Source organism: Condylostylus longicornis, unplaced genomic scaffold (assembly GCF_029603195.1).
Source record: "Condylostylus longicornis isolate FDR11 unplaced genomic scaffold, ASM2960319v2 ptg000033l, whole genome shotgun sequence".
Taxonomy (NCBI): domain Eukaryota; kingdom Metazoa; phylum Arthropoda; class Insecta; order Diptera; family Dolichopodidae; genus Condylostylus; species Condylostylus longicornis.
This window is the reverse complement of record NW_026578002.1, coordinates 603,617-626,597: the sequence shown is the minus strand read 5'-3', so window position 1 is coordinate 626,597 and position 22,981 is coordinate 603,617. Positions and strand designations below refer to the sequence as shown.

Sequence of the window (22,981 nt, the reverse complement as noted above, 5' to 3'; positions counted from 1 at the left end):
TGTGTGTTTAGTATAATGGTAAATACGTTATATATGTATAAGTGTAAAAATATATACATATATTTATATATATAAAGTTGTAAATATTAAAAAGTAAAGTTATTCCCGTTTCATTTTCAGTCGCTATATTATAGCGGATCCGTACGGAATAATTAAAAAAATAAATTATATTTAAAAAAATTAATTGTGTATGAAAATAATTTGAAAAAAAAATTATTATAAAATTATTTAAAAGATAATAAAAGCGAAAATATTTTCTTAAAAACGGTGAATTTATAATTTACTTTTTTTTTTGCTTGACATATACATACTTACATATATGTACCAAACATATGTAAACTTGGAATTGTGTATAAAATTAATTAAAATAATTTAATTTCGTGCATTTATAATCATAAAAATAATAATTATATAGAATTTTATATACAGATTATACACTTAAATTAATTTACATGTATACAATATAATATAGTATTATATTTTTATACTTTGACATACTTAATTATTAATAAATTATAATTATTTACATTTTTATATTTATAAAGTAAAATAAACAATAATAAACATATATGTATGTTTCATAAATGTTATACTATGTAGACAAAGTATAATAATATAGCAATAAATTAAATATAATTTAAATATAATAGATAAAGTATATATTTTATATATCTACATACTTACGTTCATTTGTATGTGATTTTATACATACAGTGTTATTAAATGTTATAATTGTATAATATTTTGGTTTTTGTAAATTATCAGAGGAGAAAAAATAATAAAAAAAATAAAAACACTAATTTTTTTTGTTTTTTTTTTATTTTATATATTTAGCTATATGTAGGCACATACAAACATATACAGTAAAAAAATATTAATAATTATTCTCTTGTGTTATTAAAATTTTATATTTTAGACTTTTTGATGGGTACCTATACTGAAATTTGTAATTTCAAATATTGATTCTATAAGATTTGCATTCTATCTATCATTATAATATGTACTTATTTTTATACATAATTAGATTATATGTAAATTATATGTGCATACGTGCTATGTACTTTGTTTTAATTAAGGCTAGATACCTACTCTATTTTAAGAGATTATCTAGATCACCCTGTCTATAATAATTACATGAAAAATATTTTTATACATTTTAATATGTTCATAAGGTAAATAGTAAGTGCCTGAAAAATACACTCATATGAATATAAGTACTTTATACACCATGTCAATTGTATTTAATTAAAAACAAATTTAAAAAGGTAAAAAATTATACTTACAGTCTAAATGTATTTACATATTCTGTTCTTAAACAAACCAAAATAGTATGTATATAAAAATAATATGAGTACACATATTAATAGGAGTATGAATGTATGTACTTTTAAATAAAATAATAAAATTAAATAATTAATTTAAAAATATAAATATTATGTAGTCTTACCTGAATTACGAATAGTTCTTGTGGTATTATCTAAAATACATTCACGGGGGCTGCGGTGGAAATATTGTAAATAACAAATTTTTAGAAGGTGCTTTACCACATTTAATTGTAATTATAATATTAAAAAATAATTTTTCCAATAAAATTAACGAAATAAATTAAATGTTTATAAAATTCGTGTTTAAGAAAGACTTAAAATTATAGATGAAAAAAAAAGCCAAAAATAACAAAATCATAAAGAAGATTGCAACAATTTTCTTTTATTTACAATTTTAATTTACAAAAATAAAAAAAAAATTTGAATTTACCTATAATATAAACAGTAATATGTATGAATGTACATATGTATGTATATAAATATACCATTTGAAAATATTTCAACCAGACGTGTTCTAAATAAATAAAAATAATATATTTTATTTCTTGTCATAATGTCATATGCCAAATAATTATATTAGTATATATATAAGTACATATGTACCCATTTATATTTTGCAGTAAAAAAGAGAATGATTTTTAATATTTCTATAGATATAATGAAATTCATTTATAATCATATGAAAGTATGTATGTATGTATGTAAATATAATTAAAAATATAAACATCTATATAAGTACATATATATGTTTATATAATTGTATGTATTTATTTATAAATCTTCAATTATATATTATATAAGTACCTACAATCATAAGTGTATATTTTGTGTATAAAACAAAAAACAAAATATTCATGTATTTATATGTGTATGTATGTATTTATACACAGAATCTAAGTAAGAATAAAAAAAAGAATAATAATAAAAATAAGAAAAAAAAGTTACTGTGCAATTACGCGATTATTGCGTATATGAGAAAAATCATATATAAAAATCATAATAAAAGAATAAAAAAAAAAATTGTTAAAAAAATCTGAAAATATGAAAGAAAAAAAAAGTAAATAAGCGGAAAAAAAGAAAAATAATAAAGAAAAAAGGCAAAGCATTCAAAGCAATTTCAATTTCAACAAAAAGACGACGGACGACAGCGCAAGAGAGAATATATAGGCCGGTATTCTTGTATTTTAATTTACTTTCGTTTCGGTGTTTTTCGCATATACTACAACACGCGGTTATAAAATATAAAATTTTTGATTTTTTTTATTTGTTTTTTTTTTGTGAAAAATAAAAAACAAGAGTGTTTTTTTTTTGTTTCTTCTTAAAATATTTTAATTTTTGATTTAAAATTTTTTGAAAAAAATTCATATATATTTTTTTAAATAATTATTAATTAAATAAATAAATTCAAAGTGTAAAATAATAAAACTAAACATTATTTTTCTAATATATTACATTTTAAAAACAATTTGTTGTGTTTTTAAATTTTAAATTTTGAAAATCTTATTTTGGATAAAATTTTTTAAAACATAGAATTTTTAATAGAATATTTTTTTAATATTTTCGATTTTAAATTTTTAATTTTGAATTCAATTTTTAATAATAATTTTATAATTTGCATGAATAAATAAATATTATTATTATACTTGTATAAAAGGGTAAAAGTAAATTAATAATTAAGAATAATAAAAAGTAATTTTAATAAAAAAAATTTAATAAGTGAATGAAAAGTATTTTAATTGTTATTTCATATTATTAAAAAAAAAAATAAAATTGAATAAATAAAAATTTTTAAAAGTTTAAAGAAAAAATTTTAAAAGAAAAAAAATTAATAATTATAATTAATTAAATGGAATATTTTTTTTTATCAAACTTAATTTTTTCTTTCAAATATTAAATAAAATTTATATATAATAAAAATAATTAATAATCGATTGATAAATAATTGGAAATTAAAATGTAAGTATTAAGATTTAAATTTTTTTAATATGTAATACTTAACTAAATATATAAGTATCTAATTACTAAGAGAAATTTAGAAAAAATATTTAAGAGAAATAATTAAAAAAAACTTGTAAAATTCTGATAGGCTTATAGCGGTTTTAATTTTTTTAATTATTATAAAAAATTAAATTAATTATTTACAATAAAATTAATGAAAATTATTTTAATAATTACTTGACATATCGTAACATTCATTTTGCAAATAAAACTGAAAACCATAGGAATGTCACATGATCCCAGTTGTAAACCAAAAATTTTTGATTTTTGATTTTTGATAATGCAAAGTTTACGTTTTGTAGCTGCATAAAAATTGTGTTTTAAAAAATTTTTTGTATCAGAATTTTTTTGGCATTTAAGCGATTCATAAAAGTTCCTGATGTTTTCTTATCGTATCTTTAAAATTTGAAATTCTTGATATTTATCGAATCGTTGTTTTTTTAATGATACTTCCACAGCAATTCCAGCTTTAGGTTGTTTTTTTTTTTTAAGATTTCCTAATCTCTGGAAATCTTAAATCTCTTACTCTGGACTCAATTGATTTGTTTGGACAAAATAATAGCTCTTCTTTTAAAATAGATGCTTCTATAGCATCTGAATACCTTTTAAATTCTAATTAAGTATATTTTGTAAATTGTGTATTGTAATTCGAAATAGTTAATAGTTATATAGTAGAGTTTTTGAATTGGACAAATTTTTAATTTTTTTTTCAGAAGAAAATCATTTTTTTCTGTAATAAAAAATTATTGTAGTAATTCCATATTCTCATAATGATTTAACACATTTGATTTATTGAAACCAAAGTTTGTTTATTAAATTTAAAAAGTGGAGAAGTTTTTCTATAGTTTTTTTTTTTTAATTTTTTATTTTTTATATAGATATGTGTGTTTGAAAATATTCAAGTATTAAAAAATTTAAATTTAGAAAACTATAATTAAACAAAATCGAAAAATTTCCGCAAAAATTATTAATTTTCATATATAGATTTTTGAACACGTTTTTTGCATAAAATAATTGTTGCTTTCAAAATTTAAATACTTATAAATTATTTTATTTCAATCGATTAGAACGTGATATTTCTTTTCATTTACAAAAAAAAAAAAATTCATGAGAAATATTTTATTTCTTTATAAATGTATTATTTTTATATTATAGAATATCTAGAGTATGTATTGTGGCATATGAAGGAATTACACTTGTTTTTATTTTGTAAGATATTTTGTGCTGTACAATATGAGCACTTTATAATTATGAGCGTGTTCGTACACATGAGAAAACAATATGAGAAAATTAGTGTCTAATATTTGAGTATATATATACAAACAATTAAATAAATAATTGAATGTAATTTAGTTCCAAAAAAATTGAATTTTCAAGAATTATTTATTGAAATTATTTTATAGCAATTCTGTCAGCCATCATATAGATTTTGAAATTTTTACATTAAGATTTCATGATAATGGTATTTGATGAGTTTAAATGGTGCATAACTATAATTTAAACTTCAAAATTATAACGCACAATTATAGATTTAATAATTTGCAGATTATAATTTTATAAAAATATTAATATTTTTTAAATGCACAATATATTAATCATTTAAGAGCTAAAATTAATAAAAAAACTATTATAATTTTTTATATAGTCGTTTGCAGAATTCAGCAAAAAATTGTACACCCTAAATTTTTTTTAATTGTTTATTTATTCTCAGTTTCTTGTTTATTTGGCAGTAATAGTGAAAATAATGATAAGATTTTTTTCTGTGAACATATACTTACACTTTATTTTAAATATTTATTCGATTATAAGAATTAGAATATTCCCGTATGAATATAAAAATATTCATATTTTGTACTATATTTCGAATATTTTGAACATATTCGAATGAATGTAAAATTTTGCGTGTATGTACGTATTTGAGTATGTAAATTATTTTTCTAAATTATTTTTGAATGATTTGTATATATGTATGTAAATGATAATTTCTAGAGCATTTTCTTTTGTCTATGATTGTATAATTTTTGGTACTTAGTTTTGATGTATCAAAATTATAAATTTTTGTTAATGCTTGTGAGTAGCTCTAATTTTTACGACTGTTATATATAAATAATAATCCAAAATTTCATAAATTATAATGCCATATTTACCAAATTTTTGTTAATTTTGTAAAATTTCAATTTAAGTAAATCGAATTTTGAACATAACTAAAAATTGTAATTACTTTCTTATTCTAATTATCCAAGTAAATACTTTCATTAATTTCGTTCACTAAAGGATAAGTTTTGCAAAATGTATTTTTTTTTTGTTTATGAATAAAAATTCAATTTTATGCTTAGTAATTCTTTTAAATATTTTCTGATTAAATATTTTCTGAATTTTTCCTTTTTCAAAATTAATTTGCATTTAAACACGTTCTTTTAGATTTTGTTTATTTTAATAAATTTTCTCTTTCTTTCTTATATCAATTGATTTTGTTATAATTAATGATTTTTGATTTTTTGCGCATTTAAAATACTTACTTATAGCTAATAAGATTTTTAATTTGGAAATTTTAAAATTTTTGTTTTTTCTATATCAACATGTATACTTCTAAATTCTATAAATTTTATTTTAATTGTCTAAAAAAAACTCTATTTATAAAATTTTACTATAAATTTTTCAATAAAAGTGAGGATATAAGTATGTCAATTTTATTATGATTACCTTGATTAGTTTAAGTATTTATTATAATTTATAATATAGATTTTATTTTTAAGAGTATACCTGGAGTCTATACCTACTTATTTTAAATAATTTTTTGAAATGGTTATTCCAAATTTAACCAAAAATTCCTTCTTAGGTTTAAGAACAGGGTAGTAACTTTATAAGGCGAATAGAACTTACATTTATATGCTTATGTAAGAATGTATGTTTGGGATAAAAGTACATACATATAAGTATACATATCCATAAATTTTTTACTTTATTAGTAGGTAAAAGTTTATTATTATTATTGTCTATTATTATTGCGTATTATAATCGAAGGAAATTTCCACTGAATATTAAACTAAATTATTGTTTTTATTGTTTTTCAATGCTTAATAAAAATTTTTATGCTGGTTCATGCCTCGGATTTTAAGAAATCTCAGTTTTTAACTATTCCTGTTTAAATCACTAATATGTCAGAATAATATTCCAAATTTCTTAGGAAGAATTGAATTACAAAACAAAGTAAATTTTTAAGTTCTCAAACATAATGTAAATGTTTAAATTCGCTCAAATTTAATTGTTTTGTACCTGTACAAGTACTTGAATTTAGTTACAAAAAGTAATTTATCAATTTCAATTACTTTTCAATTATTTTACCTAAAAGCGTGTTTTTTTTTGTGCGAAATAAAATTTCTTAATTACTAAAGTAAATTTTTTTAAAACTGTTTTAAAAAACGTAGATTAAAATTTTATTAATGGAAAATTAATGATGATGTCAATGTGTTAATTTTATACTTATAACAAAAATTTTTTAAGTTATTTTAGTGGTTGTAGAAAGTTAGGAGGATAGCCCAAAATTTGAAAATTTTATTTGGATAAAATCGAAAACAGAACAAAAAAAAGAGAAAAATAAAAAACCAGAATAAATTAATTTGGGTTTTTGTTTTTTTTTTTTAAATTATAAAAAGTAAAGAAAAAAAGAAGAAATTCTTCTCTTCTTATTGGGGGGAACAGGTTTTTGTTTTTACTTTTTTTTTGACAAAAAAGATACAAAGTTTTTGTTTCCTTCCTTTTCTTACAGTTTCAGTTTTTCGGTTTTTATCAAATTTTTCCCTTCTTAATTGTGTAACGTAAGATTATTTTTGTTTTTGTTGTGTGATTTTTGTCCAGAATTTTTATTTTTGTCACTTTTAATTTATGATTAATTTTTAAACAGGAATTTCAATAATATTTTCTTTTAATATAATCATTAAATACACAAAAAATTTTAATGTGAATTCATACATATATATGTGTACTAATGTAAATATCTATAACAAGCTTACTTTTTTTTAGAATAACTGCTATCATAATTGGAAAACTGTGCTTATTAATTTCAATAGTTGGTCCGTTCGTCTGTGTTTCCACCATTTCTGCAAAAATAAAAGGATTCGATTTTCTTATTGGAAATTTAAATAGATATATGTCACTGTCACAAAATTGCTGTTGTCTTTAAACTTCTGTTGAGTCTAAAATTTAAACAGATTCTAGAAATTAATCGATCATAAAATAGAATTTGCCTTTAAGTTTCTTTCCCTGCCGATATATAGCTTCACGGTATATTAGTAACTTATTATTTAAGAAGATAAACAGCTGTTTGCAGCTCTTGTCTTTGAAGCTGTTGTGTTTATCAAAAGTTTATTTTAAGTAAAAAAGTAACGATAAATTTTTTCTTATTAGAAAATATATACAGTATTTATGCATACTTTATGATTCTCCTCCTAAAAGTATGCAATAAGGCAAACTTTAATTTAGCCAAAAAAAATGTTCTTACCTATGGAACTGAATATGCTACTTTACAAATCATTGGCCTTATCCAAATTCAATTTTGTATCACTTATCATTCTTATTTAATTCTTGCTTCTAAATATATATACATGTATTTTACATATATATGTGTATATATGTAACTTATAAAATAATATCCACTTACGTAATAAAACAATTTTGAAATATTGTATTAAATTACAAAATATCAAAAAGAAAAAAACAATAATTAAAAAGAACTCTCAAATACATAGGGTCTTTAGTGCCTATTGCACGTTAACTAACAAAGTATTTTTATTTATTTATTTTTCGTTTATGATTTTAAAATTTTATGATACTTGTATTTTTATAACATATTGAAAATTAGATGAAATTTGATATACCAATTTTTTTTTATATTTAAAAATTGCCACTAAATATAAAACGTGAACTTTCTAAAGTTAAAATTTGATATCCTTAAAATATTGGTGTTTTAGCAATTTTTTATCATATACGAGAATGTGCAGTAATCTTTTTTTTTTCGTTCTTTTTGAATGAAATTTCAAACTAAGTATACTTTTGTCTTACTTTTTAAATAATTCACGAGTTTTTATTTAATACCCTAATTTCCGGTATTTTTTTTTTTAATTTTTTTTTCTTTTAATATTTATTTAAAATCAATTAAAGGTTTATAACTTAGTGTAACTTATTATTTAAGACTTTTATAAGATTTAGGTAAAAATAATAAATAAATTAAAAATATTGTATTTGGGCTGCGATTTGATACACGTTTCTTTTAGTTTTTGTAATACTAAAATTGTGCAAATGTTATGAAAAATTCGGTTTTCAACAAACTTGATAACGGAAAGATATTTTGTATGAGTAAGTTACCTTCCACAGTTTATAATTATTAAAAAATTTTATACACAGTTTTGAATTTAAAGAGAAAAATACAAGATTCACAAAATTTGGAAACAAACCGTAATCCAAGATAGTTTTAACATTTGAACATTAGTGGCAACACTGTGAGAAGCTTGTGTGGTTCGTTGAAAACCTGAAATGATTTTCGAATTTTAAATAATATGCGTAACTATTTACTCATATACTTACATACATATACATATAATTAATTGAATATTTTAGTTTCGGCAATTTTTATTATTTAAGAATGAAATAGAAAGTTTATATGCCTTGTTTATGTACGAAAAAGTGATTAATATTAATTTTAAACACATATTAAAAATTCTTTAAATAAATTTTACTAATACTTTTGCATTTGACAACAAATAAAACTTATGTATTGTCGAATACATCATTAATATATTATTCATAATGATTTCTTTAATTAAAAATAATGAGAAGAAAAATAAAAATTAAAAATAGTCAAAATGCCTAAAATTTTATTACGTAACCTAGAATTTTTTTCTCTTGTGGAAAGTAATTGAATTTAATAAAAATGGGAAAAAGACAAAAAAAAAAACAAAATAATTTTGTTTTGGTTGGTATTTTTTGGTTGTTTTTGTTTTAGTAATTATTTTTTTTTTAATGAATCACTTAAACCAGTTTAATAGTGAAAAAAAAAAAATAGTTTAAATATGCTGAACAAGGTACAAAAATTTATTAGTGTCAATACCAAAATAAAAAAAAAACATGAAAACCGTGCAAAAATAATGATGATTTCGAAAAAAAAAGTTCCAAGTTACTAGGCACACATATCCACACACATATGCCTAGTAGCCTAGTATATATCATTTATAAATTATGGCAGCGTAATTCAAAGTTGAATTTAGGCTTTTTCAGACTGTGCGTTTTTATTATTGCTTTTTAGACTGATTTTGTTTATTATTTGCTTTCATTTTGTTTTGAAAGTACTTTTTTAAAGGAAATTTTGTGAAATCTCATATTCTCTTTTTCAAAATTTCTGTGTTTGTTAATTTAAATTGATGTCTATTTGATATTTTGACAACTACGGTGACAATTGTTTTGTTAATATTTGTAGGTAATAATTAAAATGTATTTACGGAAACCAAGGAACGCTTAAACATATAAAAAGACCAGATCTTAATTAATTACATAATTTTTTTATTCGAACTTCAATGATACACTCGCATATTTATGTATGTATGCTAGTAAATATGCAATATGCTAAAATGTTGGTGTATTCAATAAGTAGATATCTATTACATTGTCGCATTCGAAGTTGCCAACCTTATCGTTTGTCATATTCGAATTTTTGCTTAATATTATCGGTTTTTTCCAAAATTCACATGTACCTAAGTAAATCAAATTAAAATCTTCATATTCTTTTTATTTAAATTTTTTTTTAGATAATATTATGTAACACACTTAAATGATTTGATCTTCACATAGATTTGAGTGTAATTCCTACATATCTAAATATTTGAATATGTTCTATATAATTTTATTTTATGATAAACAAATTTTATTATATATATGTATGTATATGTGTATGTTTGCGTATGATTAAGTATTTAAGTAAGTAGATAATTAAGTATTATGATTGTGATTATGTAGAAGGGCAATCGTTTAGACATATGACACAAGCACTTAATATGATTCCAAATTTTTTTGGTTTAGTTAACATAGTAATCACATGTTTTTTATAATTCAATTTTAAATATTATTATTTAAAATTAATCATCTTGATTAATATTGAATTTTGTTAAGCGTAAAGAATCCATTTGTTTTTTTCTTCAGATAGATTTTTTTATTAAGAAGTAAAATAGAGAAAAGAATGTGTAAGATTATCGAGAAATATTTAAAGAGCAGAATAATCAATTATGTATGGTTCACTTTTGTATGTCTATCGTTTGTTACGACCATGACAAGTAAAGATGTAAATATGATTCTTGAATTTTTTTGTGAAATTGTTATATAGAAAAAATATTTAAATATTTGATTTTCATTAAAGAATTTACTATTTACTTACTCTATTTTTTTATAAATGTACTTGGATTTTGAAAAAAAAAATTAATGAAGTTAAATGTAAAACTAATACAAAACACAAATATTATGACATAGAAATATTTATTTCAATATTTTAAAGGAATGTAGGTGTCATAAGGATAAAATTATAAAGAAAATTGCGTCGTAAAAAATATTATTTTTTTTTTGTTTTTATTATTTGTTTACTTAATTTAGAAATGTCCTTGAATTCAAAATAAAATAAAACCTTTTCACGTCTTCAATTTTGTTTTATTTGATTTTGGTATCTACTATATAGCATACTACCTCTATAATAATAAAGTAAATATTCATTAATATACACAATTTACATAAAATTTTCACACATAGAAATTCCTATACACATATAATTACATATAAATATGTAATATGTAAACACTTGGATACAAACAAATTATGTTATTTTAGGTATTTCTTATTTACTTGTGACACCCAAATAATGCTTATGCTTTAGAAATATATGGTGAAGCTAAAGAAAATATAAATATTGATTTTTTTGTTTGTTTTGTTTATTATATAAATATTGTACATGAGCATATACATAAATATATGTATGTATGTAGGTACGTCCATGTAAAAATTTTCTTTGTTTAAAAATAAATAAATTTTCCGGGCGTGAATGTATTTGTTTTCTTCAAAAGAGTAAAATTAAATGCAACAACTGTGATAAAATGACAACTGGCTATATGTAAAAGTACTAGCAAATTAGTTTTTTGTCTATGAGAAATAAAATGAAAAATTTATTCTTTAGTATTTTTTGGATATACAATTACTTTTCAATGAATTAAGCCCCAAAAAATATGCTATTTTATTGAATATCATAAATAAATGATACATGTATTAACTCAACAATATTTCAAAAAATTTGAAATTTGAATTTGAATGATTATAAGCTGAGTTGGCCTATTAGTGAGGTAATAGAAAATTGGTTGCAAAATAAATCAAAATATGTCCTAAAATATTTAATAAAATTGCATATATTAAGGCGCCTTTTACACAATAAAGTTCAATAACTTTAATTTCTATCAAATTTACGATCTGACTAAAATAAACAATTGTATACTGAATAGGTTCTGACAAGCATATATAGAAAAACAAATTATTTATTTACTTGCGAATGACTGAAAATCTAAAAATAAACCCTTTTTCGGGCATAATTGATCAATTTAAGAAAACTAAAATTAAAAAAAAATATTTTTTATGTATGCACTAAAGACTTTCTCTTTTACCGGTATTTTATCTTACATTTCTATATTTATTTTCCGTTATAATAAAAACAAAAAAAAATTTTGGTAATGAATACATAAACATTCATATTCAGTAAAGTTCTTTATAATTTAACATACACATATAAGTGTGTATGTATGTAGAAGCATATGTTCGCATGTACTAATTCAATTATATGTTTTAATACCTTTAGGTAAATTTTTTTTTTAAAGTACATTATATACCAAACTATTTTTTTATTGATTTTTGAGGTCAACGACATACTTAATTCTTTTCTTTCTTATTTTTTTTGTGTAAAATTTACGTTATGTAAAAAAAAAAATATTTGAAAAATATGAAAAAATAGAAAAACTTTTACTATCTAAATTAATCGTAATATTGTAAGTGAAATCAGCTGATTTTAGAATTTAATCGTTGAAAATGAAATTGATCAAACTCATGATTTGTAAAGTAGCACATTTCCAAATTAAAAATTGAAATTTTGAACTTATATTTATTAAACAATTATGGATTTATGTAATTAAAATGATCTATTTATTCTCAGTATCTGAGTCGTTCTTCATTCTTGTTGTTAGTATAAACCAATTCATATAAATGGTTCATATAAATGGGACGCTACTGTTATATTTCCACTATTATAGAAATTTGAAATAGATTGTAAGTATATAGTCTCAAAGAAATAGGGGATAATAAATTGATATTTTGAAACTTTCAGGAGTGAAAGATCGTAAAAATTGAAGGGAAAGAAGCTACACCTCTTTGTACCTGTATTTTTAATTGATATTTATATAGAATTCTTTTGAAGCGAAAAATGTAATTGGCTAAAAGAATACTGTTTTAATAAATTTATTTTTTTTTAAATTAAGATCTTTTAATAATAATAATAAATCACTATAATCTTGTGTTATATTGTACTTTTTTTCTAAAAAGGTTCTACAGTGCAATATCATACTTTTATAGTATTCGGAAATCTCACATAAATATTTTTGGTCGTTATTTGTATTCGTATATATATATTTGTATTCCTTTCCTATGCCAAAGCTCTTACTTTGATATATTCGCCTTCAAGGTACCATATTTTTTTTGCGCAGTGATTTTTGTAAAATATGGGTAAAATTTCACTCAATAATGAATAAATTACATATATAAAGTGCAAAATATCCAACTTACTTAGCAAAATTCTTATAAATAAATAATTTTTAAATTTTTATAATGTAAAAGAAAAAGATTTTCCGTTGTTCTGCTAACACAAGTGATCAGTTTTGTTTTACAAAAAAAAAATGTATGTCAAGTCACCAAAAACCAAAAACAAACAAAATTTTGCTGCTTCTTGATTTTTTATAATTTTTTTTTTTTGCTTTTACCTTTTTACTTTAACTGATGAGATACAAAAATTTAAGACCTACGCATAAAAAGGTTTAAATTTCGCTTTTAATTCAAAAAAACAAATTGTTTTTTTTTTTTTTGTGAATTTTGTTTTTTTTTTTCACAAATGGCATAAAACCTTTTATTATGTGCTTTTTTAAGCTTTTCTCATTAAATTGAATGGTAGGTTGAGTTGGCATTATCATGGCCGTCTGTAGTCTGTACTCATTTCGTGTACATCAACATGTTTACACACACAATTAATTGTGTTTAAGTTTATTAAAATGCGAGAAAGTTTTTGCTTCTTTTTTTTTTATTTTTTTTTTTACTTTTTCTTGTTTTTTTTTAGGAATTTGCAGATCGCTAACTTACCGTTTACCATTTTACTTTCTGAGTTTTTTGGTTTTTTTTTTTCAAAAAATAAAAAAAGAAAGAGAAAAAAGAAATGAAATCTTTTGGAAACTGAAAGTTGCCCTATAAAAAAATAATAAAAACAAATTGAAAAAAAAAAATAAAAATTTATTTTTGGCCTTTTTTTTTGATGTTACAACTTTCTTTATTTTATTCGTTACAGAACAATGCTTTTATTAAAAACAAACATTTTTATACACAAGTACGAATTTGTATAGTTTAATTACTGCAAACTGAATGAAAATTATAACAGCCGTGCTCGTTTTTAAGGGCTTAGAAAAGTCTTATTTATTAATAACTATACCAGTTCAAATAAGGAAAACCTTTAGTTTAGTGAAAATTGGCTTTAATAATTTCGTATTAAAAATAAATATCGAATGCTTTATGATTAAACAGTATAACATTATCATTCTACAAATTGTTCTATTTACAAAGAAATTTCAGGATTTGCATGTAAGGACAAAAAAAAATATAAATATTATTTGAAATTCAAAAGAATTTGTTACTGTTCTACTGTCAAGTTAGACTTCGTTGCGTGTTAATTAATTATTAGTCCCTCTGATTAATAAACAGAGGCAAATAATATTAACAAATTTTAGCGAGGAATTTGTTAATATTATTGAACATGATTACTATATATATAATTTTCTTCATTTATTACTTACTTGTTGAGAATGCAAAGTAATTATTTTTAGCGTTTTTCGTTATAATGTGGTTCTACTGTACGTATATGTATTATGTACAATGTTGTACTAAATTTAATTATATAGACTTCAAATCGATTAATTTAATAAAAAAATCATTCTATATAATATTGTTTTCATTTTAAAATTTTCTTAAAAAGGCATCCTTGATATATTCGTTAAAGATTATATTTCCAAAGAAAAATACTGAAAAAAAAAAGTGAAAAGAAATGGAAATTATTCCGAGATTGGGTAAATTTTCATTTTATCATACTTGAATTTATTTAATTATTTCTACTTTTTTCTTTTATCTTAATCATTAATTTTTAATTAAAACTGTTAAACCAAAATTAAGCAAGAGACTAATTTATTGATCAAATTGAATTCTTAAACATATATAAAGTAATAATAAAATTCTTTGTGTACATGTATGTGTATATACAAGCTATATAAAAATTATAATCAATTAAATTCTAGGTATAAATGTAAAGTACATTGATCAATGTAATTATACATATTCTAACATTCCCCGTATCAATGAACTTTACAAAAAAAATTAAAATAAAAAAAATTTTTACAAATTCAAAATAATACATATTCAAATTTTAACATAATTATACATTTTGTATCAATTCAAATAAAAATTCCTTTTTTTTTTTTATACGTATATAAAAAAAAATTACTGTAGATTTAAACTTTTAATGGCATCCATATGTTTTGCTTTCACTAGCGCTTTCGTCATTATATCAGCAATATTTTCTTTTGAAGATACGTATTTCAGATGTATAATACCTTCAACTATTTTTTCTTTACAAAAATGATACCGAATATCAATGTGCTTTGCCTTATTATGAACTGCACCATCCTTAGCAAATTGTATACAACTTTGGTTATCACAATGAATTGTTGTTGCAGTTTTTAGTTGAAAACCAATATCTTTGAGAAGTTGGCGTAAAAATAAAGTTTCTTTTGTAGTTTCTGACAATGCGACAAATTCTGCCTCCATAGTAGACAGGGAGACAGATTTTTGTTTTTGTACTTTCCACGTTATAGGACCTCCGCACATCATTAATACATATCCTGAGCACGATTTTCTATCGCTTGGGTCACTTGCCCAATCAGAATCGCTAAAAGCAACCATGTCATTTCCACATGTAGATTTATATGTTATTTTATAATCAACTGTTTGTTTTAAATATTTTAGTATTCTTTTAGCAGCAACCCAACACATTTTTGATGGATTTGAAGTGAATCTGCTCAAAATATTTACTGCAAACGCAATATCTGGGCGAGTTGTATGTGTTAAATATTGTAAACATCCGATCAGTTCTCTATATGGCACATTTTTCATGTCATTGATTTCATTTTCATCTATACTTTGTTTCTTTAATTCAGTTAAAAAACCAGATTCCATTGGTGTTGATTGTGTTTTTGCATTTTGCATATTAAAGCTATTTATAATTTTTTCGATATATTGCTTTTGGCTAAGCTTTATAACACCATTTTGAAAATCGTAATCAACAGAAATACCTAGTATGTTTTTTATTTTGCCTAAATCTTTCATTTCAAACTGTTTACTTAGCTCTTCTTTAAATTTCGTTAAATATTCAGCACAATTAGATGCCATTACCAGATCGTCAACGTAAATGGCTATCATAATTTTTTTATCACCTTCATTTTTCAAAAATAAGCATTGATCAACCTTAGATTCGTTCATACCAAGCTGTTTTAAAAATTGACTTAACTTCTGGTGCCATTGACGACTAGCTTGTTTCAAACCATATAATGGTTTTAGTAATTTACATACCCTTTTTTTGTCGGATACCCGATTTAAAATTCTTGGATATTCCATATAGATTTCTTCATTCAAATTTCCTTGTATAAATGCTGTCACTACATCCATATGATGAATTTCCATTTTTGTTTTAACGCAAACCGCAAAAATTGTTCTTAATGTCTCATAACGTACTACAGGAGCGTAAGTTTCTTGAAAATCAACATTATCTTTTTGTTCACAGCCTCTGGCGACCAATCTAGCTTTATATCTCTGTACAGTTCCATCTTGGTTAAATTTTTTAGTAAATACCCATCTGTTACTTATAATGTTTTTATTTGCAGGACGATCTACAACAATCCAGGTATTATTTTTATTGAGTGATGACATTTCGTCATTAATAGCTTCAATCCACTTTTCTTTATTTTCATCACGCATGGCATCCTCAAATGAAAAAGGATTGTTATTAATTTTATTTAAAGCAACATTTACCTCTTCCCGAACTATTTTAGGTCGGCCTCGTTTACCAGATCTTATTATTTTTGGTCTACCAAGCTTTCGTCGTATTTTTGGTACATTTGCTTCGTCATTTTGATATTGTATTTCATTTGGTTCATCGTCACAACTTTCAAAATATTCATTTTCAAAATTTGAGTCGCTTTCTGATGTGTCTGATATATTTTTACTAACTTTCGTTTCCTCATTTATTTTATCGTGGACGTCATTTATTTCATTTTTTGTTTTATCATCATGAATTCCACACTTCGAAATTTCAACAACATTGTTATCATTTTCCAAATTTGTATCTGGTTTTAATTCCAAAAATACATAATTTTCTGGTTTTACAGTTTCAATTATCTCTACGTCTCTCGATCGTATTATATTTCTAGTTACTTTATCAAATAGTCTAAAACCTTTACAGATCGTATCATAACCAACAAATATATATTCTTTGCCTTTAGCATCAAACTTTGTTCTTTTAGGACCTTTATCTAGGGCAATCGCTTTACTACCAAAAATTTTAAAATAATGTACGTCAGGAATTCTTTTTTTAAATACTTCAAATGGTGTATTATAATTGATTGAAACTGATGGACATCGGTTTCGTATAAATACAGCTGTGTTAATTGCCTCAGCCCATAAATATTTCGGTAAATCCGCCTCTAACAACATAACTCTCGCCATTTCAACTAAAGTGCGATTCATCCTTTCGGAAACACCATTTTGTTGAGGTGTGTAGGGCACTGTTAAATGATGTACAATACCATTTTCGCTTAAATATTTTTCAAAATCCTTAGAAATGTATTCTTTTGCATTATCTGACCTAAAAACTTTAATTTTCTTATTAGTTTCATTTTCCAATTTTCTTTTATAATTTTTGAAAGCATTAAAAGCTTCGCTTTTGTGTTTAATAAATGCAACTTCAGTAAATTTTGACTTTCCGTCTACAAAAGTAATAAAATATTTTGATCCGCCAAGAGATGGAGAAAATGGACCACATATATCTGAATGTACAATATCGAGAATTTCTTTTGGTTTATTTTCCGACAATTTGTATGGTAACTGTTTAATTTTAGATTTTATACATGGTATACATTTCAAATTAGTTTTTTTTAATGATAAATCAATACCTGAAACTAAATTTGTTTTAGTTAATTTTTCCATATCATTAAAATTCAGATGACCAAAACGTCTATGCCATTTAATTAAGTTGTTATTTGATTTTAAATGCTCCGATAAACATGTAGTATGCGTGTACTCTTTCAATAAGTATAAATTATCAAACTTATTAGCTCTAAAAATTAATCTTTTATTAGAGTCAAAACACATTGCTGAATTATAGTTAAATTTTACTATAAAACCATTATCAGTTATACTTTTAACAGAAATCAAATTTTTTTGTAATTTTGGAGCATATATTACATTTTTTAATTGAATTTCAATATTATCGCCATTTAATTGCTTTAATTTCAATATTACCTTACCACTACCAAAAGCTTCTATTATTTCTTGTCCAGCTGTACTTATTCTTGTTTTTTCGTAATCATGCCATTCAATAAATCGTGTTTTGTCGTTACACATATGCGAACTCGCACCGCTATCTATACACCACATATAATTTTCATGTTTTACTTTCTTAATATTATTAACCACGTGCATAGCAAATACTTCTTGATGTTTACGATTCTTATTATAATTTTCTCTTTTAACTTTACAATCAGAAACACGATGGCCATGCTTTCCGCATCTGAAACAATTACCTGCAAATTTTTGAAATTTTGTAGATGATGATGATGATGATAATGATGATGAATAATTATTTTTGGGTTTCAAATTTTTATTAATATAATTATTATTTCTTTTCATATTTTCGTTTGATATAAAAGCACTATCATCAGTATATTCTTTATTAATGTTATTACGACGATCATATTCTTCTAGTAATTTTACCTTTAAAACTTCTATAGAGGGTATGGAATCTTTTGTTTCGATTGCAATTAAAAAAATTTTCGTAATCTTGAGGAAGTGAATTTAACAACATTATGCAAGATAGTTCAGTTGGTATTTCAATGCCTGTTGCTTCCAAATCGTCCAATTTTCGTTGAAAATTTCTCAAGTGATCGGACATTGATTCTTCTATCTTCATTTTTAATAGAAATAATTGTTTGTAAAGCATCACCTTTCTTGCTGGACCTTTGGAAGCATGTATCTCTTGCAATTTTATCCACGCTGCATTTGATGTTACAGCTTTTTTTATGTACGTCAATTGATTTTCTTGCACAGTCAACGTAAGTAAAGCTAATGCCTTTGAGTCTTTAATCTCCCATTCTAAAATTTTTTCTGCCTCTCTTGGTTTTGATATAGCGCCATTTGTGTATCCCCACAAATCATTAAAAATCAAAATACTTTTAATTTGTAATTTCCAGCTTTCATAATTATTATCTCCCAGTTTTTCAATTCCCGACGTACCAGCCAAATTCATATTTAAAGTATTTAATCGATTTATAAAAATTATAAACCACGACAAAAAAAATGCCAATTTAATTTTTTTTATTTTATATATTAACTTCCGGAATAATATTTCCTAGTTATGACCGCTCTGGGCCCATAACCTGTTAAACCAAAATTAAGCAAGAGACTAATTTATTGATCAAATTGAATTCTTAAACATATATAAAGTAATAATAAAATTCTTTGTGTACATGTATGTGTATATACAAGCTATATAAAAATTATAATCAATTAAATTCTAGGTATAAATGTAAAGTACATTGATCAATGTAATTATACATATTCTAACAAAAACAAAATTTACATTTTGTATATTTGTACAATCTTTCATTTTACCATTACGTGTAATGTGTAAATTTTAGTCGGAAATGCTAGAAATATTCTTGAAAATTTTGTATAAATAAATTGTAAAATTTAAATACCTTTTGAAAAAGTCCATAACGTTTGTAATTTTGGAAATAAATTTCTAATTAAAGTAGACAAAATCGTAAACACAAATTTGAAAATACAAAAAATAATGTTCCTTGTGAATATTGTTGAAGAATACATCATGACTATGAGCAAAATTTGCACCTTTCGTACATTTTAGCACGTAATTTATAAAAGTAGAAATGGTATAAAAAATTTTATTTTATTTTTAAATTTAAAAATTGATTACAAAAAAAGTAATAAAAAGTTTTGATCTTCATTAACTGATTAACTTATTTGTCATAAATGACAGGAAGTATATGAGTGTAGAAGAAAATAAACGAAAAAAGCAGTATTACCAACATAACCACAAATTTTTATGTTGCTTTGTCTTAGGAAATAATAAAAATTTCGCGTATGTGTTTAAGAAAATTCTGTTAATCCAAAATAAAGACTTTCTTTTGTTTGCTTTTCAGCTGATTAACTTCAATAAATGAATTTTGTGTCTGCGAATAGTTTAAAAACGCTCAAAATGTTATCACTTTTCATAACTTATGCACTTATTCCAATTTTATTGCAAACATATTAAAACAAAATTCATACTTAAATTAAAATTATTGTTTTCAATTTCGGAGTAAAGACACTAAAAACAGAAAAAAAAATTAGTTTGGTGCAAATTTTTGATTTTTTCAAGAAGCACATAGTCTTAGTGTTGTTTGAAGTAAAGGGTGCGTTTTTCTGGGAATAAAAAATTTTTAATGCATTTCAATTATGAAATGGGATAATTAATGTTAGGATTACAAGACGGCCAAGTAAAATATATGTAGTTATTATTTGTACAAACTCTTTTTTTTTTTTGAAGAAGGAAACGATGCTCCTTTGGCCTTTCTCGTGTCGACCCATAGAATCTTATATGATTCGCCACCCAATTACATAAGCAATATTCGTAGGCCCCCAACGAATCTTAGGACATTACGTTCACTTGGAGCTATGGAACCTTAAAAGCAGATGGTATGCCGCCTTATTCTCTTTGAAGCAAAGACGAGACGGTTTATTCTCCACCTTGCCTAACCTTTTCAGATGAACCATGCTGGGACAATGTTCAGTAAGGACTTCAACTACCAGCCTCAAGTTTGGATGACTTAACGAGATCAACTCTTGTTGTATATAAAATTAAAAAATAATTTTTTTATTTTGTGATGCGAAGAATGAAATCCTTTCGCCCGATTACTTTTTTCTCGGCTTATCTATGTTATAGATGAAATTTTTCTATTTAAAAGGTTTTGTGTAAAATTTTGGAATGAATTAAAATAAGTGAAGTTTCAATATGAAATAAATTTTCAATACATAATTTTTTGAGTTACAAGTTTAATTTTACCGAAATTTATTCTTTTATCTGTATAATAAAAACAAATTTTCAATATTGCAAAATAAAATAAATTTCTATTTGTGGTTTTTTCTTATCACTCATCCAACCAGTCCTGTGTATTTTGGGACTCAAATATTAAAGTCGGCGTATTTAAAACTTGAATATTTCTTCTTATCAGTGCGCGGTTCTTAAAATTTGTACTTTCACAGTATATTCTAAAAAATTCTAGAGTTCAGTGCTGTTTATATTTAGTTATTTTTTTGCTTTATCGGTGTTCTGACCTTATGTTCAGAAATTAAATTAGGGGAGAAGAGAAACAAAACAACAACGATAATTTACTAAAAAATTAACTTAATGCGTGGTTATATTGTAGTTTTTGATATTTACATAACTAAAAAGTGACGCATAAAATATTTTAAATAGAAAAACAAAATTATAAATGTATACACATACTTGTCTACTTATATTGTTAACAAAATGTGTTTTGCCATAAATGTTAACTATAAAATTGTGTGGCATTTTAAAGCATAGCCAAAATGCTGTGAAATATCTAAGTATAAGTTTGATACTAAATATATGTTATGAGTACAGAGTATATCAAAGCAAATATATTTGATTCATATTAGATGTAATGATGTAAAAATAAAAGTAAAAATAATATTTAATTTCATAACTTAATTTCATCAAAACAGTGGCTTTGATTGTTACTCGTTATGAAATTATAAAAAAATTTATAAAATATAGTCAACAATTGTTTCTATTTTGCTGGAAGCTATTTTGATCGCCATTCTTCTTCTTACTGAAAATTTTTTCTTTCTTCCGATAAATACGATATTTTAAGTTAAACTAATTTTAAAAACCACCATAAAATCACATTTTTTATATGCGGTTCAATTAATGCGTCTCACTAAACTCCTCATTTTGATAATTTACGTAAAATTGTTGCTTTGCATTCAATAAGATATTTTGCTTTGTTTTAGTTGTCGGAGAAGTTAAATTATTATATTTCGGACACCTAGTATATGTATACTAACTATTCTAATATTTTATGTAGATGTACAAAAATTTTTATATATACATACGTTATACATACATATGTGTACTAATACGTTACATGTATGTTATGTGTATAAACGCTTGCTCATTTCTTACGAAGTGATGATTCTATTATTCTTTTCCATTTATTGACTTTTAAGTTATTTTTCCATTTTTTTTCATTTTATTAAAAACTTGCTATTATATCTTGATATTGACTAAAAAAATTTTTATATTTATAAATTAACCACATTATATTGTACATACATACATACAAACATATCATGTAAGTATGTATGTATGCATGAATAGAAAACAAGGTTATTGAACCTATGTATATTTAGTTTTGCTGTTTTTAGTAACAAACTAATAAAAGTATTTACAAATAAAATTTACACTTATGTATAAAAATCGATGCAAAATATCAAAAACAAAATGTGGTGTTGACATGCTTTACTAGTGCTACCAGCGTAAACGCAATTTTTAATTAATTAATATTTGTATGAATGACAACAATAAATTGTCAGATTACTTTCTGTAATGACACAATGTTATATGCATGCATATGTATGGTATAATATGTATACGTTAACTGATGCGTACTTATTTAAATTAAAAATGATCATTTTAAAATTTCCATTAATTAATTGAGATCATATTAGCGAATTTTTTCAATTAAATTTATTTAGTTGAAGAATTTTGTGCAAATAAAAATTATTAGAAGGAGAAATTTTTGAATAAATTTTTCCTTGCCTCATAGAATGCTGTTTTAACTAGTATTTAACAAGGGTTATTGTTTTCTCACAAATTGTCATATTATGCCGAGATTTCGACGCACATACACATTGTGATAATTGAAATAATAAACGATTTTATATTTTGCAATACATCTAAAGGAATAAACAAAAACTTTGCA

General features: G+C 23.0%; 1 protein-coding gene across 1 annotated transcript in view; it reads left to right on the top strand.

Annotated features, from left to right (window-relative positions):
* The first annotated feature begins 3,182 nt into the window (after nucleotides 1-3,182).
* The window catches only part of LOC129608599 (solute carrier organic anion transporter family member 74D), a 76,811-nt gene continuing 57,012 nt past the window's right edge, over nucleotides 3,183-22,981 (top strand). Inside the window, exon 1 of the mRNA XM_055520218.1 lies at nucleotides 3,183-3,281. The gene's annotated coding sequence lies outside the window, so the exon portion shown is untranslated. The remainder of the gene's footprint in view (nucleotides 3,282-22,981) is intronic.